Source organism: Callionymus lyra, chromosome 12 (assembly GCF_982586985.1).
Source record: "Callionymus lyra chromosome 12, fCalLyr1.hap1.1, whole genome shotgun sequence".
In the NCBI taxonomy this organism is placed as follows: domain Eukaryota; kingdom Metazoa; phylum Chordata; class Actinopteri; order Syngnathiformes; family Callionymidae; genus Callionymus; species Callionymus lyra.
In genome coordinates, this window is record NC_141829.1 from 23,619,481 (window position 1) to 23,635,943 (window position 16,463).

General features: G+C 41.5%; 1 pseudogene; it reads left to right on the forward strand.

Moving 5' to 3' along the window:
• The first annotated feature begins 11,821 nt into the window (after positions 1-11,821).
• Positions 11,822-14,934, forward strand: LOC148068729 (uncharacterized; annotated as a pseudogene).
• The last annotated feature ends 1,529 nt before the right edge of the window (positions 14,935-16,463 follow it).

A 16,463-nucleotide genomic window follows, 5' to 3' on the forward strand; every position in this document is an offset into this window, starting at 1 on the left:
ATGTTGGAGACACTATGATGTTAGAGACAGTATAATTTGGAGACACTATGATATTGGAGACAGTATAATGTGGGCACACTATAATGTTGGAGACACTATGATATTGGGGACAGTTTAACGTTGGAGACACTATGATATTGGAGACAGTATAATTTGGAGACACTATAACGTTGGAGACACTAAGATGTTGGAGACACTATGTTGTTTGAGACATTATGATGTTGGAGACACTCTAACGTTGGAGACACTATAATGTTGGAGACACTATGATATTGGAGATAGTATAATGTGGGCACACTATAATGTTGGAGACACTATGATATTGGGGACAGTTTAACGTTGGAGACACTATGATATTGGAGACAGTATAATTTGGAGACACTATAACGTTGGAGACACTAAGATGTTGGAGACACTATGTTGTTTGAGACATTATGATGTTGGAGACACTTTAACATTGGAGACACTATAATGTTGGAGACACTATGATATTGGAGACAGTATAATGTGGGCACACTATAATGTTGGAGACACTATGATATTGGGGACAGTTTAACGTTGAAGACACTATGATGTTGGAGGCACTATAACGTTGAAGACACTATGATGTTGGAGACACTATGATGTTGGAGACACTATGATGTTAGAGACACTATGATGTTGGAGACAACATGATGTTGGGGACAGTTTAACGTTGGAGACACTATGATATTGGAGACAGTATAATTTGGAGAAACTATAACGTTGGTGACACTATGATGTTGGAGACACTATGACGTTGGAGACACTATGATATTGGAGACAGTATAATGTGGGCACACTATAATGTTGGAGACACTATGATATTGGGGACAGTTTAACGTTGGAGACACTATGATATTGGAGACAGTATAATTTGGAGACACTATAACGTTGGAGACACTATGATATTGGAGACAGTATAATGTGGACACACTATAATGTTGGAGACACTATGATATTGGGGACAGTTTAACGTTGGAGACACCATGATATTGGAGACAGTATAATTTGGAGACACTATAACGTTGGAGACACTAAGATGTTGGAGACACTATGTTGTTTGAGACATTATGATGTTGGAGACACTTTAACGTTGGAGACACTATAATGTTGGAGACACTATGATATTGGAGACAGTATAGTGTGGGCACACTATAATGTTGGAGACACTATGATATTGGGGACAGTTTAACGTTGGAGACACTATGATATTGGAGACAGTATAATTTGGAGACACAATAACGTTGGAGACACTAAGATGTTGGAGACACTATCTTGTTTGAGACATTATGATGTTGGAGACACTTTAACATTGGAGACACTATCATGTTGGAGACACTATGATATTGGAGACAGTATAATGTGGGCACACTATAATGTTGGAGACACTATGATATTGGGGACAGTTTAACGTTGAAGACACTATGATGTTGGAGGCACTATAACGTTGGAGACACTATGATGTTGGAGACACTATGACGTTGGAGACACTATGATATTGGAGACAGTATAATGTGGGCACACTATAATGTTGGAGACACTATGATTTTGGGGACAGTTTAACGTTGGAGACACTATGATATTGGAGACAGTATAATTTGGAGACACTATAACGTTGGAGACACTAAGATGTTGGAGACACTATGTTGTTTGAGACATTATGATGTTGGAGACACTCTAACGTTGGAGACACTATAATGTTGGAGACACTATGATATTGGAGATAGTATAATGTGGGCACACTATAATGTTGGAGACACTATGATATTGGGGACAGTTTAACGTTGGAGACACTATGATATTGGAGACAGTATAATTTGGAGACACTATAACGTTGGAGACACTAAGATGTTGGAGACACTATGTTGTTTGAGACATTATGATGTTGGAGACACTTTAACGTTGGAGACACTATAACGTTGGAGACACTATAACGTTGGAGACACTATGAAATTGGAGACAGTATAATGTGGGCACACTATAATGTTGGAGACACTATGATATTGGGGACAGTTTAACGTTGGAGACACTATGATATTGGAGACAGTATAATTTGGAGACACTATAACGTTGGAGACACTAAGATGTTGGAGACACTATGTTGTTTGAGACATTATGATGTTGGAGACACTTTAACGTTGGAGACACTATAACGTTGGAGACACTATGATATTGGAGACAGTATAATGTGGGCACACTATAATGTTGGAGACACTATGATATTGGGGACAGTTTAACGTTGGAGACACTATGATATTGGAGACAGTATAATTTGGAGACACTATAACGTTGGAGACACTAAGATGTTGGAGACACTATGTTGTTTGAGACATTATGATGTTGGAGACACTTTAACGTTGGAGACACTATAATGTTGGACACACTATGATATTGGAGACAGTATAGTATGGGCACACTATAATGTTGGAGACACTATGATATTGGGGACAGTCTAACGTTGGAGACACTATGATATTGGAGACAGTATAATTTGGAGACACTATAACGTTGGAGACACTAAGATGTTGGAGACACTATGTTGTTTGAGACATTATGATGTTGGAGACACTTTAACGTTGGAGACACTATAATGTTGGAGACACTATGATATTGGAGACAGTATAATGTGGGCACACTATAATGTTGGAGACACTATGATATTGGGGACAGTTTAACGTTGGAGACACCATGATATTGGAGACAGTATAATTTGGAGACACTATAACGTTGGAGACACTAAGATGTTGGAGACACTATGTTGTTTGAGACATTATGATGTTGGAGACACTTTAACGTTGGAGACACTATAATGTTGGAGACACTATGATATTGGAGACAGTATAGTGTGGGCACACTATAATGTTGGAGACACTATGATATTGGGGACAGTTTAACGTTGGAGACACTATGATATTGGAGACAGTATAATTTGGAGACACTATAACGTTGCAGACACTAAGATGTTGGAGACACTATGTTGTTTGAGACACTATCATGTTGGAGACACTTTAACGTTGGAGACACTATAACGTTGGAGACACTATGATATTGGAGACAGTATAATGTGGGCACACTATAAAGTTGGAGACACTATGATATTGGGGACAGTTTAACGTTGGAGACACTATGATATTGGAGACAGTATAATTTGGAGACACTATAACGTTGGAGACACTAAGATGTTGGAGACACTATGTTGTTTGAGACATTATGATGTTTGAGACACTATAACGTTGGAGACACTATGACATTGGAGACAGTATAATGTGGGCACACTATAATGTTGGAGACACTATGATATTGGAGACAGTATAATTTGGAGACACTATAACGTTGGAGACACTAAGATGTTGGAGACACTATGTTCTTTGAGACATTATGATGTTGGAGACACTTTAACGTTGGAGACACTATAACGTTGTACACACTATGACATTGGAGACAGTATAATGTGGAGACGCTATGATTTTGGGGACACTTTAATATTGGAATCACTATATAGAGTTTCCATTGTTATGTGATTTGAAGACTCAGCATCGTCAACTGACTGTGAGGCTTGAAGAGGTCCGAGAATCAATCAAGCATAGTTAGCTCATTAGTGTAAGTGGCCGTCGTTAGGGGAAAACATTTAATTGATCGATGACGGGTTTCATGGTCTTTGACGGCCCGAACTAGTCTGCAGTGCCTCTAGTTAATGACTCGCACACCAACACTCCGGCAACCAGGGATGAGACCAAGCAGGGAGCGCCACGGTTGAAGGATTCAGAGTTTCATCGGTGATCTTTCATGCCATGCGACTTCAACGGAGGATTCTATCCTGCAAACTGGATGTTTTTTTTTTCACCCACTGATGTTTCTGTGTCGAGCTAATATGACCTCAGTTAACCTCAGTCAACTGTTTCCACTCACCATCACTCTTCTTTCTTCCTCTCTTTCGTTCAAACAATAATCCTGTCTTTCTTCTACTGACTCTCACTGTTATGCTTCTCTTTTATTTTGGTTTTATTTTGTTTAGTTACTTCCTGTTTTCTCCCTTTCGGACTTATGGCTCATGGCTGGAGCTGATCAACAATCACCTGCAGCTTAAGAACCCACGACATCAATGATGAAACATTAAATGCTGTTCATCAATTCACTTCCTGCACACAAAGAAGAATATTTGTACCATATTTTGAAAACCCATAACATATAATATTAATGAATATATCTGATTTGTGAAATTATTTAATATATTTGTATTACTTTCAGCATCAAAACAAGCGTTTTTTTTATTCCTAAAGACTTCATATTGTTCAATATTTTTCCCAAAAAACATTTGTCCACACAAAAATAATTATGCTTTACTGAAATATTCCCATTACTATAAGAATGTATTACTATTTATTACTGTTTGTACACAAAATACATACATGTAATTGTGTTCAAACTATGATTTATAATGCTACAAATTAAGGCTGCTAATTCTCTATGCTAATTCCTAAACACTTAAAACGTTGGTATAAAGGTTCTCAATATTGAGTTGAACTGGTTAAAGATGAAGAACCTTTTATTTATTGTAAACTTCTTTTTAAGTTATCTTTTGATATGTCACCGCTCACATTTAGCTCCTTCTTGTTTTTACTTCTACTTAACTTTTAAAAAGTATTTCATTAAAATATGAAATGAACATTTTTTTTATAGCTATCAAATTAATGCTCTTAACTTAAACTAAAAAATAATTTAATGTATTATTATCTTATTTCATAATTTAGATTTGTTTTATTTGATACATTTATCCTTAAAGTTTTTTTTACTGAAATATTCCTATTTCCCAAAGAGTTATTGATAAATACAGTCATTATTTTTGTGTTAAAAAAACAACATATGCACCTCATAATTAAGTATATTTTTCTTCTCTTTTAAAAATAAATATTTATTAGTATTACAAGTATATACTATGCATACTTTATCGTTTTATTCTTGAAATAATGGCAATGACCTGACAGATAAAGCTTTTAAGGACATATTAGTAACCATCATGTCAAGTTTTTAACTGTTTCATAAACATTGAGTGAAAGAGGCTTCAGTGCTTTAACTCACAACCAAAGACTCGGCCACAGAATCACCTGCATGAAAGTAGGTGCTTCATTTCCTGCGTGTTCCATCTCATCTTTAAAGGAACAGCGTCAAAAGCTTTCACGGTTCAGCCTAACACTGTCTCTGCCTTTTGTAGATAGTCTTTGTTGGGTAGTGCCACTCACCCACCAGGGAGTTCTCGCTTGAGGTGTCCGTGAATGACAATGGTTTTAGAATAAAAGATGAACTTCTGTGACTCACTTTTGTCAACACAATTAAAGCTAGCAAGTGATGCCACGTGTGTGTTGTTTAATCAGAAATAGAAAAGGATCCATTGAAGACAGAGATGAACAGAGATTGGATTCAATTGACGCCCTGCTGTTCTGGTGGCTTTATTTACCAAGAAACTGTCAGTTACTGGCTCCTCTTTAGTCAACCTCACAATTGGTTTAAATACTGGCACTTTTCACCGTTAATAATCATTTAGTTTTTTTAGGTTTAAATTATAGATCGTAAAAGATGAGGAAAATGGGAAACAGAGAAGAACTGCATTTTTAAATGAGTTAAATTATCAGTTTAATGATTGTCAATAATAAACCAACAATGAACAACAACAACAAAAACACTATTTCCAGAAAAAATGAATTCCATATCTATCACTAATAATATCATGATTATGGATGATATTTCCATATCATGATTATGGAAATATCGGTGTTAAAATATGATGACAAAACAATACCAATTAAGTGGATAGATTTATAGACAAAGAAAAGGAATAATAAGAAGAACACACGGAAATTAAAGATTATAGGGAAATTATTAAATTCATATATTAAGTTATTGAACGATGCATATTTAAAGGCCTTTTAATTAATATTAGATGCTGGTGGATCATTACAGTATATTGCATTCATCCTTTGTGCATATGTATTTCTGGAAGAGATTGTTTACCTTGACCAACAGACAACACAAGGGTTAATAAAATAAGCAAATTCCTTATCTCTGATTCAGTAGCACATTCATTTAGATGTTGTCCTCCGTTGACCACACCCCTTTGTCGTGCTTTATTTGGTGGAGATGTGAATGTAGAAAGGAAAAATGTGCCAGTACAAAAACTGGATAACACATACTTCTGCCAAAATCGAGCATAACTGTAAATTAAAAAGCTTTTATTCTGATTCATGAGGTCCTTCGGGAGACACTAAAAGTAATTACATTTTTGAGGAAAACCTTCCGGGATCCAGATGGAACTTCAGATCATCAACGAAAAGTTTCCCACAAAGTTACCCATTACCTTCACCACACCTTGGCAGATACATATCGAACAAAACATCTGACAGGTTCATCTGTTCACTTCAGAGATGCAAAAGTCTTATTAAAGACATTTATGTTTTGCTTCATATTTATCACCCTTTAACTGGACCTGGACACCTGAAATGAAGTCAGTCTCACTTGATATTAAAGACAGACCTTCATTAGAACGAGAGCGTGTCCTCCTTAACAAGTTTTCTTACCACTCTCAGATATAATTCGCTCGGTTCTGTGAAGGTTTTTGCTTCATTGAGGTAATTTATTTTCTCCACGGCTGTTGTCATAGCGATGGGCAACTCTTGATATGCAGTTCTGGTTCTAGCTTGTTCAATAAAACCTTGAAAGTATTCATAGTCAGACCTGCTGGAGGAGGACATGGGAACAACTGTGTGAACAAACTAAGTGAGTGTTGTGTTAGCCCCTTTATCTACATCTGAACTATTATAGGATTTCTTGGTGGCTCACATGTGAAGCAAGACAGATTTAATATGCAGTTCAACCCTCTGAGCTTTGGCCCGTTCCCTCCTCCCTAGACTTCTAATGCAGCATAATGAATCAGTGCCAGATACTCTTAGTGCAGGTCTTTGTCAACGCCACCGCTATGGATCTCTGAAACTCCCTTACATTACCTTATGACGCAAGTCTATGTACTAATGCAGCGTTTCTCGAAATACGCCACATGTTCACTAAGCTGCTTAATTCCATCGTGTCATTTGAAGACAGCAGAAGAAGTCAATCACGATTATCTACGTGTTTCAAACATGTTCTCCAAGCAGCTCACGGGTAATGTGGGAGTGACTAGAACTGACGAGAAAAAAATGTATTTCAGGGAAAAGTTTGGTGACGTGGAGTGAAGAATGAAGGATCGGGAATGTTGGAGATGAAGAAGACGACCAATGAGTTTCATAGATGTGATGAGTGAGGAAATGAAGGGGTGACTAGGTGAGGAAGAGAGGTAAAGGAATTGTTCAAATTCGTGTTTTTTTTGTTGAGAAATACAGCGGTATTTGAGCTTCTTTAGTTTGAGGCAAACTGCTGACTTTCTGTATGGAGTGTGAATATTTCTTTGGTTTAGTCCGGTTTCCTCCTACAGTCCAAAAACAAAGAGGTTGATTGAGAGCTCTAAATTGTCAGTGGGTGTGATAGTTTGTCTGATGTCCCCTGACTCCCCCTCACCCCTGTTGAGGCAATCTGGGCTAGAAAATAAATAAATGAATGAACCCACTTTACTTTACCTTGCCTTGATGTTATGTTTTTCTATTGCCTATTTTGTGTGTTATCTCATTTCATTCTTTTATTCTGTACAGACACCACGAAAAATTCTTTGTGTTTACGTTTCTGAAAATTTAGACATTGGGTTCAACCCAAAATTGCTCTGTTTTTTCTCTGGCTTTTTGTCCCTATATTTTCCCACATTAGATAAATACATAAAATTGTGTTTGTAGTAACTTACAATCTTCCTCTCTTGCTGCGTCTTTGACGTCACGGTCGTCTACCCCTCGTACATGTAAAGTAAAGTGTATTGTGAGTTGATGCTTGTTACATTAAATGGGCTCCAACATCACATAAATAAAAGATATAAAATAATGTCTGGAGCTCAATCTCATTTCCCTCACGCTTGTTAGATTCTTGGGAAGACGCAAAATCCGTCACCAACTTTCACCGGAAGATTTCGTGAGTCCATGTTTTTTATTTAGCTGAGCACTCTCATATCCATCACACCGAACAGCACCACGACGGATCAATACAACCCAATTAGAAACATGGTATCTCTGGAATCGGGAAGCCCACTGTGAGCTTTAGAATCTCTGCACTTTATGTTAATATAGTCTTACAGTCGCTCTCATGACAGCGGCATTCACGTCCCCTGACACTTGGACAGAGACACGCCCGGAATACCAACAGCTTTTCATTGTTACGGCCCTATTGCAATCAATTTCTGTCTAAGAACACTGGTCTATCACATTCCCGCGGTGGACACAAAGAGCCTGCAAATGAGTTTCAGGGGAAAGATGCTTGACAAAGCTCCCAGAGTCTGATGTGTCGGTGCTATCTGTTGTGCAGCGATGAGCAGACTACAGCACTGGGAGTTGTAAACAACACAGCTTAAAAAATAAAATCCTGGCTCACTCGGGCTCCTCTCCGGTTCGTCCCGCGCTTGTGTGGCATCTGCCAGAAACTGCAATGATTTGGACAACATAAGGGAGTCTGGAAGATCTTCAGAAAATATACGGCGAGTCAGATTACCTGTGGGAATAAGCGAACAACAACAGACAAGACTAGCTCTCAAACACTGATAAGACGAGATGGATGCAGACAGGCAGATTGAGGTCCAAATGTGCTCTTGCTAAAATGCCAAACTTTTCACAATAGCGTTCATTTTATACCTATTGTTCAGCAGGTCAATTTTGAAGAGGTAATTGTGCAGGAAGATAATGAAAGGCAGCCTTTCCATGTGTTTTCTAAGAAGCAAATGCAGGAAAAATGTCCACTAAAGTTTGTAAGGATCTATTTGACTTTGGCATTTTATTCCAATAACATTAGAAACTTTATTGACACTCTGAGGGCCAATTTTTCATTCATTTCATCATAAATTGTTGCCCATGGAGTCGGAGAACTAAAAGGCTTAATTGTATCAGGCAACTTAAAAAAATCATAAATCGAAAATTGCTCATTTGGCAGTTTGCTAATCTGCACATAGTGTTTTATTTTGTAACTTAATATGATGTACTTTACTTTTATTGACTGATTTCATGCTTCAAATTCTTCTTAACTCGGTGAAAGAATCCTATTTCAGCGGTTTGGTTCTGCAGTGTTGTACGACAAATTGAAAGACCTCTGATTAATACACACTGTATCGTACAATAATCAGATTTCGTTTGAGTTTGAGGGAAGACTAGTAAAAGGGTTTATGAAGGTTTGAGGTTCCCTGGGACTGAATAGGTTTGTGTATACAAAAGGCATTTTAGGATTGAGGCGCACACGATCCACTATGTTGCTGGGTACAACTAGCTAAAGAAGAAGCGTAGTGGCATCATGAAAGTATGGCTTCCGATGAGGCATCTCCAAATGGCTGGAGAGCTTGGCTGAACCCAGAAATCCCTGGTTATTTCCCGGGTAGAACCGGGATGAGCAATAGAAGATGGGTGGATTAGTAGGCGGAGGAAAGTATTTATACTGAACCAGCCCTATTTTCATTTTTCATTACTGTGTATTCACGCCATCCACTATTCCAGACACCTACCCAGTAGCGTTAAGTCATACAAGTTGTCTGTCTAGATTTTATAATTCCTTAAGTTTCCCAAAAAGTTTTCATTGAAGAAAAAAATAAATAAATCATTTTGGTGGAGCGACTACTGTTTTCATCAGAACAGAGGCACATTAACAATTCAGCACCGCCTTCACAGCAGGACGTGTTACATCCAGGAGCCTGTGGGACCCAGAGTCCAATTTGCCTCAAACCTAAAAGGCAGATGACGCTGCTGATCTCGGAGTCGGACGATTCCCCCGCTGCCCTTTTCAAGCATCAAACTGCTCACAACAAAGATAAGGAACATATGGATTAATGTTAAATGTGCTGGAAGGGAATGTAGGAGTTCAAAACTCTGGTACTTCTGTGCTCAACGATTTTGTGATAAAGGGCAAAGCAGATCTGACAATGTTATAAACAGACCAACTGAAGTGATCAAAGTTACCAGTTGTTGCCTATAATTCATTAAACTGCTGACTAAGCAAGAGATATCAGCAGATGAGAGAAAATGATATAAGAAATGATCATTCATGGTCCTTTGATGAAATGAAAATGCCCTACAAAAAGATAGTGGTAGTGTGTGCGTGATATGAATGCCCACTTGTGTACAATCATGGCACTAATGTGAAGAAAGGCCTGGGAAGGTCCGTCCTATTTTTCAGCTGACACTTTCTACGTGATGAAGTCGCACGCTGCAAACATCTCATTAAAAGCTTTTTTAGTGCATGAAACTTCAACTGAACTATTTAAGGGAAGTTTGTACTAGTGATTGTCTGATGAAGCTTCAGGAAGCAGTGTCATGTTGTTTAGAGGTCAGTAGGTGGCGCCATCAGTTGGAAAATGATGTGATATTTCATTAGAGCAGTTGTTCGAAACAAAGGGAAATGGTGCAGGGACCGCCATCTAGTGGACTCGGAAAATAATGACACTGCTTCATGAAGCTTCATCAGACCGTCACTACTTGCCATTTATTTTAATAAAAACACATGTGACTTAAACCCAACAGAACGTGTCTGGGCTATTGGCTGAGTAATCAATACATTTTAACATTTATTCTTACAAAACATTAATAATTATTTATTTTGTTTCCCCTGATAGTCAAATGAAGGTTTGTCTTGCATATACAGTATAGTTTCCGGTCAATTAGCCGCATCGGCACATGTAGCCCAGGCGTTCAAGCTATGTCTCAAATCACATACTTGCGTACTTAAACTTAGTATTTTAAGTGCATAAGTGCGTCTCAATTCTTAGTATGCGAAATGTAGTGCGCCATGCACACTAAATTGGTGTACTAAAACGCCCACAAAACTGCGCAAGGATCGATGGACACTTTATACCCTAAACGGCTCCATCTTAGTGACGTTGAAAATAACTTTGGAACACGTCTCATCACCTCCTGCTTCATTCACTTATTTGTTTACCTTGATGTCTTGAATTGTTTATATTGAATTGTTTATTGGTGTATTTGTGGTAATAATGATACAGAAGGCCAATATTGTTGACAAGACTTTTAATGATCATTTTTCAAATCACAGATACATTTCCCTATATCATGCTCCATTGAAAAGGCATACATATACAGTAAAACTGTAATGTTAAAATGATTTAACAAACGTTAAAACAGTTAAAATGATAACCGTTTTAACCGTTGGAGGGTCCGCTGGCAAGCTGCTGCCGCGCCTCCCCTGGTCTTCGTTATTTTCGCTATTTTGACGTTTCATATTGATTTATCAAGCTTAGTCTTTTATGAATGTTGGTCCTCGAACCCATCTGCTTGATTCGGCCCGCTCGATCTTCCACTCTGCGACACTGAAACAGCAGTTTTAGTCTCTGCCTGCCTGCCTGCTGCTAACTGAAGCTGAAGCTAACTCCGCCGACACAGGGCTCCTCTCCGCACTCTGTGGCTGGATAGCCCGCGCCGGTGTGCCCCACGAAGCACGCCAGTTCGGACCGGTCCGCCGCCACCCTGCCAGCTCTCCCGGACGTTTACCTGCGCCCGCGGATTGCTGTCAACGCGGAGGACGCCGCCTCCCTGCTACACCGCTACAAGCTACCGCTACCGCTACAAGCTACAACCAGCACGCTCCACTCCTCTGCCTCCGCTGTGCTGGTTCTGTGGCTTCACCATCACCACCTGGATCATCATCTAGTGCTGGATTACGTCGCCGCCGACTTCTCATCATGTGGAGTTTCAACCTGTTCCTCTGGCTCGCGCTGCTCGGCTCTCACGAGCGCATCTCTGCCGCTCCGTTACTTGGCAACGGAGATGTTACGTCTCCGGATCTTCTCAAGGACCCCCCACCTGAGCTTGCATCCCACCACTACATCCTGAAACGACCAAGATACATCCACCGAGGCTCTGGACGGAACTTTCAGGTCACTCACAACAGCAACACAAACATCCGCTCTTTCTGGTCCACTGGGCCCCGCCCCCCTCCTCGTACAGCCCGCCCTGTCAGTCCTGTCAATCACAGTGTGCTGTCCCCTGTGCTCAAAGCAACCTGTTACACTCCACTCACCTGTCTGAAACTCTGTCTACTCAACACCAGATCCCTCAGTAATAAGGCCCTGCTGATAGCTGACTTTATTGTTGACCAGAGCCTAGACATTCTCTGCCTCACCGAGACCTGGCAGCAACCAAACGACTTCTCCCATCTTAATGAGGCTGTCCCATCAGGTTTCTCTTTTATTAGTAAACCCTGTGCCACTGGGAGGGGGGGTGGCCTCGCTCTCCTCCACCGTGAAAACATCAAAGTCACTGCTGTCACAGTCCCCCATCACTCCTCCTTTGAATGTCTAGCTGTAAAACTCACAGGCCCCAAACCCACTATCATTGTCACCATATACAGACCACCAAAACCCTCTGCCGTTTTCCTCAATGAATTTTCATCACTATTAACATCTGTATGTGCAATGTCCCCCACTGTTATTCTCCTTGGTGACTTCAACATCCATATTGACAACCCATCCTGTACGCTTGCTAACGACTTCACATCACTCCTGGACTGTCTTGGCATCACACAACATGTCAACCTCCCAACCCATAACAAAGGTCACATACTGGACTTAATCTGCTGCACTGACATCACTCCCACTAACCTTGATGTCATTGATTTCCCCATTTCCGAACACAAAGCCGTACTTTTTGACATTTACACCCAACTACACAAAGCCAAGGAACAACGGACCATCTCCTTCAGGAACATCAAACATATCAACACCACAGATCTCTCCTCCCTGATCAGCTCCTACCCCAGCCCCCCCTCAGCATCCTCCCTGACTGACCTGGTGACTCACTACAACAACTGCCTCTCCTCCTCCCTCACCACCCTGGCCCCCCTGAAAACCCGCTCAGTCTCATTCACCCACACTGCTCCCTGGTTCACCCCTGAGCTCCGCCAGCTCAAAGCCACTGGCCGTCGATGTACTCGGACCACCTCCATCACTACAAGAACGCCCTCACCACTGCCAAATCCTCATACTACTCCAACCTCATCAACACCGGTACAGGTAACAGCAGAGACCTTTTCTCAACAATCAGCCACTTACTTCAGCCTCCTAAAACCCTCCCTCCTGAAATTTCCGCCAATCAGTGCACTGCCTTCCTGGACTTCTTCAGCTCCAAGATCAACACCATTCACCAACTACTGGCCACATCTCGCACTCCCTCTGACGACCCACCCTGGATGATCACTGACCAACCTCCCATCAGCTCCCTCTCTGACTTCACCCCAGTAACAGAACTGACCGTCTCAGAACTCATCCGCAAGGCCAAAACCACCACCTGTCAGCTCGACCCTCTTCCCACCTCCCTTGTCAAAGCATGTCTTCCATTCATTTCCCCCATGATCACCAACATAATTAACTCCTCCCTCACTACAGGTACCGTACCCCCCTCCCTAAAACTGGCTGCCATCACACCAATCCTGAAAAAACCCAGTGCTGATCCTGCTGACCTCAACCACTACCGGCCCATCTCCAACCTCCCCTTCATTTCCAAAACCCTTGAAAGGGTGGTTGCCGCACAATTACAGTCCCACCTTGACACAAACAATCTCCACGAACCCTTCCAATCCGGCTTCCGTCCTAAACACAGCACTGAAACAGCCCTAGTCAAAATCACCAACGACCTCCTCCGTGCAGCTGACTCCGGATTGCTCACCATTCTCATCCTCCTCGACCTCAGCGCAGCATTCGACACCATCTCCCACCGTCTGCTCTTGGACCGCCTGGCTGGCATTGGGATCACCGGTGCTGCACTCTCCTGGTTCACTTCCTACCTCACCGACCGTCAACAATTTGTCCAACTAAGCCACCACAAGTCTGGGCGTTCGGGTGTTTCACTGGGTGTCCCCCAGGGGTCAGTTTGGGTCCACTCCTGTTCACCATCTACCTCCTCCCCCTGGGCAAACTCCTCCGTCACCATGGGGTCCATTTCCACTGTTACGCTGACGACACACAGGTCTACATCTCCACCAAACCCACCGTGGCCATCCCTCCCTCCTCCCTCCTGCCTAGAAGACATCCGGAGCTGGATGAGCAGGAACTTTTTAAAACTCAACGGCAACAAGACCGAGGCCCTGCTCATCGGCTCCAAATCCACCCTCGCCAAATCACAACACACCCCAGCCACACCCATCATCATCGACCGATTCCCTGTACCCTTCTCCCACCAAGTCAAGAGCCTCGGCGTCATACTGGACAACACCCTCTCATTTGCACCCCATATTCAAAACATCACCCGGACCGCATTCTTCCACCTCCGCAACATCTCCAGACTCCGCCCATCACTGACCCAATCTAGCACTGAAATCCTGGTCCACTCATTTGTCACATCACGCATCGACTACTGCAACGCCCTTCTCACCGGACTCCCCACCAAACTCATCAACAGACGGCAGATCATTCAGAACTCAGCCGCCCGGATCATCACCCGCACCAAATCATCTGACCACATCACCCCTGTTCTCATCCAACTCCACTGGCTCCCTGTTCAATACCGCATCCACTACAAAAATCTTCTCCTCACCTACAAAGCTCTCCACAACCTAGCCCCCACTTACCTCCGCGACCTTCTCCATGACTACACTCCCTCCCGTTCCCTCCACTCCTCCTCTGCTGGACTGTTAATCACCCCCACGTCACGCCTCAGCACGATGGGTGCCCGAGCCTTCAGCTGCTCGGCACCAAAACTCTGGAACTCCCTCCCACCACACATAAGACAGTCAGACTCCATCACAACATTCACATCTCGACTTAAAACCCACCTGTTCAAACTGGCACATTCCCTATGAACCAGACACTCTGCACTGCACTTTTATCTCGATCTTTGTTTGTTCTGTTTTTATTGATGCTATGATCTGTCACTCCTGTTTTGTAAGGTGACCTTGGGTGACCTGAAAGGCGTCGCCATACAAATAAAATGTATTAATTAATTAATTAATTAAAACTCACGCAAGATTCAGGAGGGTAAACTGACAACTGAATTCAAACAAAACTCTTACCAGTTGAGAGGAGGCACAACGTGACCATCAAACGTTCACCGACAGATATACAATCACGGTAATTGGTTTTGCGCCGCTGGATAATCGTTGTGGGTAGTTCCTCCAACATGTGGAACTGTGCTGGGAAAGGTCGAGCGAAGTGTTTGAAATCAACTGGCTTGTCCATCTCCAGTTCCAGACACTAATTTGGAAAAAAATACCTTCAGCTTGCCGCTGTGCGATCCAGGACTTAACCTTTTTTTCTGCGACGTCTCTGTACTTTAAAGACAAGAAGGCACAGGGCTAGTAGCTTCAATTTTTTATTCTTATCCATCGTAGTTTTTATGTTGTCTTCTGTTCAACAGGTAACGACCGATCTTGACTGCAGTTTCAAAACAATGATGACAAATGTGGTAATTTCCGGTTTTAACTTTTTTTTGTGGCAAAAAACAGTTGAGCGCTTACCTGTTAGGGAGGAGATTTACGTCTCGCACATGCACAGAATGTATACTTTTGCCGACAGTCTTTTTGGTGTGTAAGTTTTCGAGGGACGGGATCAGACTACGTCAGACCAAACAGGACTGCCCGACGCCCGACAATCGGCGAGGGGTGTCAGGGCCTGAAGACAGTGTGTCAAACTCTTCAGTGGCAGCGAGAGGATATTAGATACAATCAGATGTAAAAGTCTTTTTGACAACATCATTCAGAAGATTAGCCCAAAGTTGTACTTGAAGTTAATAGTTTGGATACAGAAGATAAAGTTTCAGGAGCGGATGACGAGGTCAGTTGCTGGGGATCAGACAAGATGACAATAAAGCAGTTGTTAACAAAGGAATAAAAGGCAGGCAGTAGAAAAAATAAAACAGGTTGGAAACAGAATATGTTGAAAAGACTTCTCTGGAGGCGAAGATGAAGCAGAAGGCGAGAGAGTGGAGGAATTATTTAACTAAAGTGGCTGCTACTATAAGGTGAGCTGATCATCACTTTCCTAATAAAGCCAGTCAGATCAACTATTTATTTTACAATTTCAAAAAGTGGAAATAAAGATATCAACCATCCAGTTAAAATAAAAATCTAAAACTCATAATATATTTAAGGCATTCTCAACCTTGGTTTTGTAGTCTCCTAAGGCATCCTTGCTTTTCTGAAAAATTAAATAAATAAAATGTCTTCGGAATTCCCAATCTGCAAACAAAGTCCAAAACGAGTAGGTTGCCAAAGAGGCTCTAAAAAATACAGCATAATTGGGAATTTAATTGCCTTGTAAACTGTTCATTGTGACTAATGAGGAAATAGTTGGGGGTTTAGTGTGTGTGTGGTGGAGCACTTGCTGGCAGCGA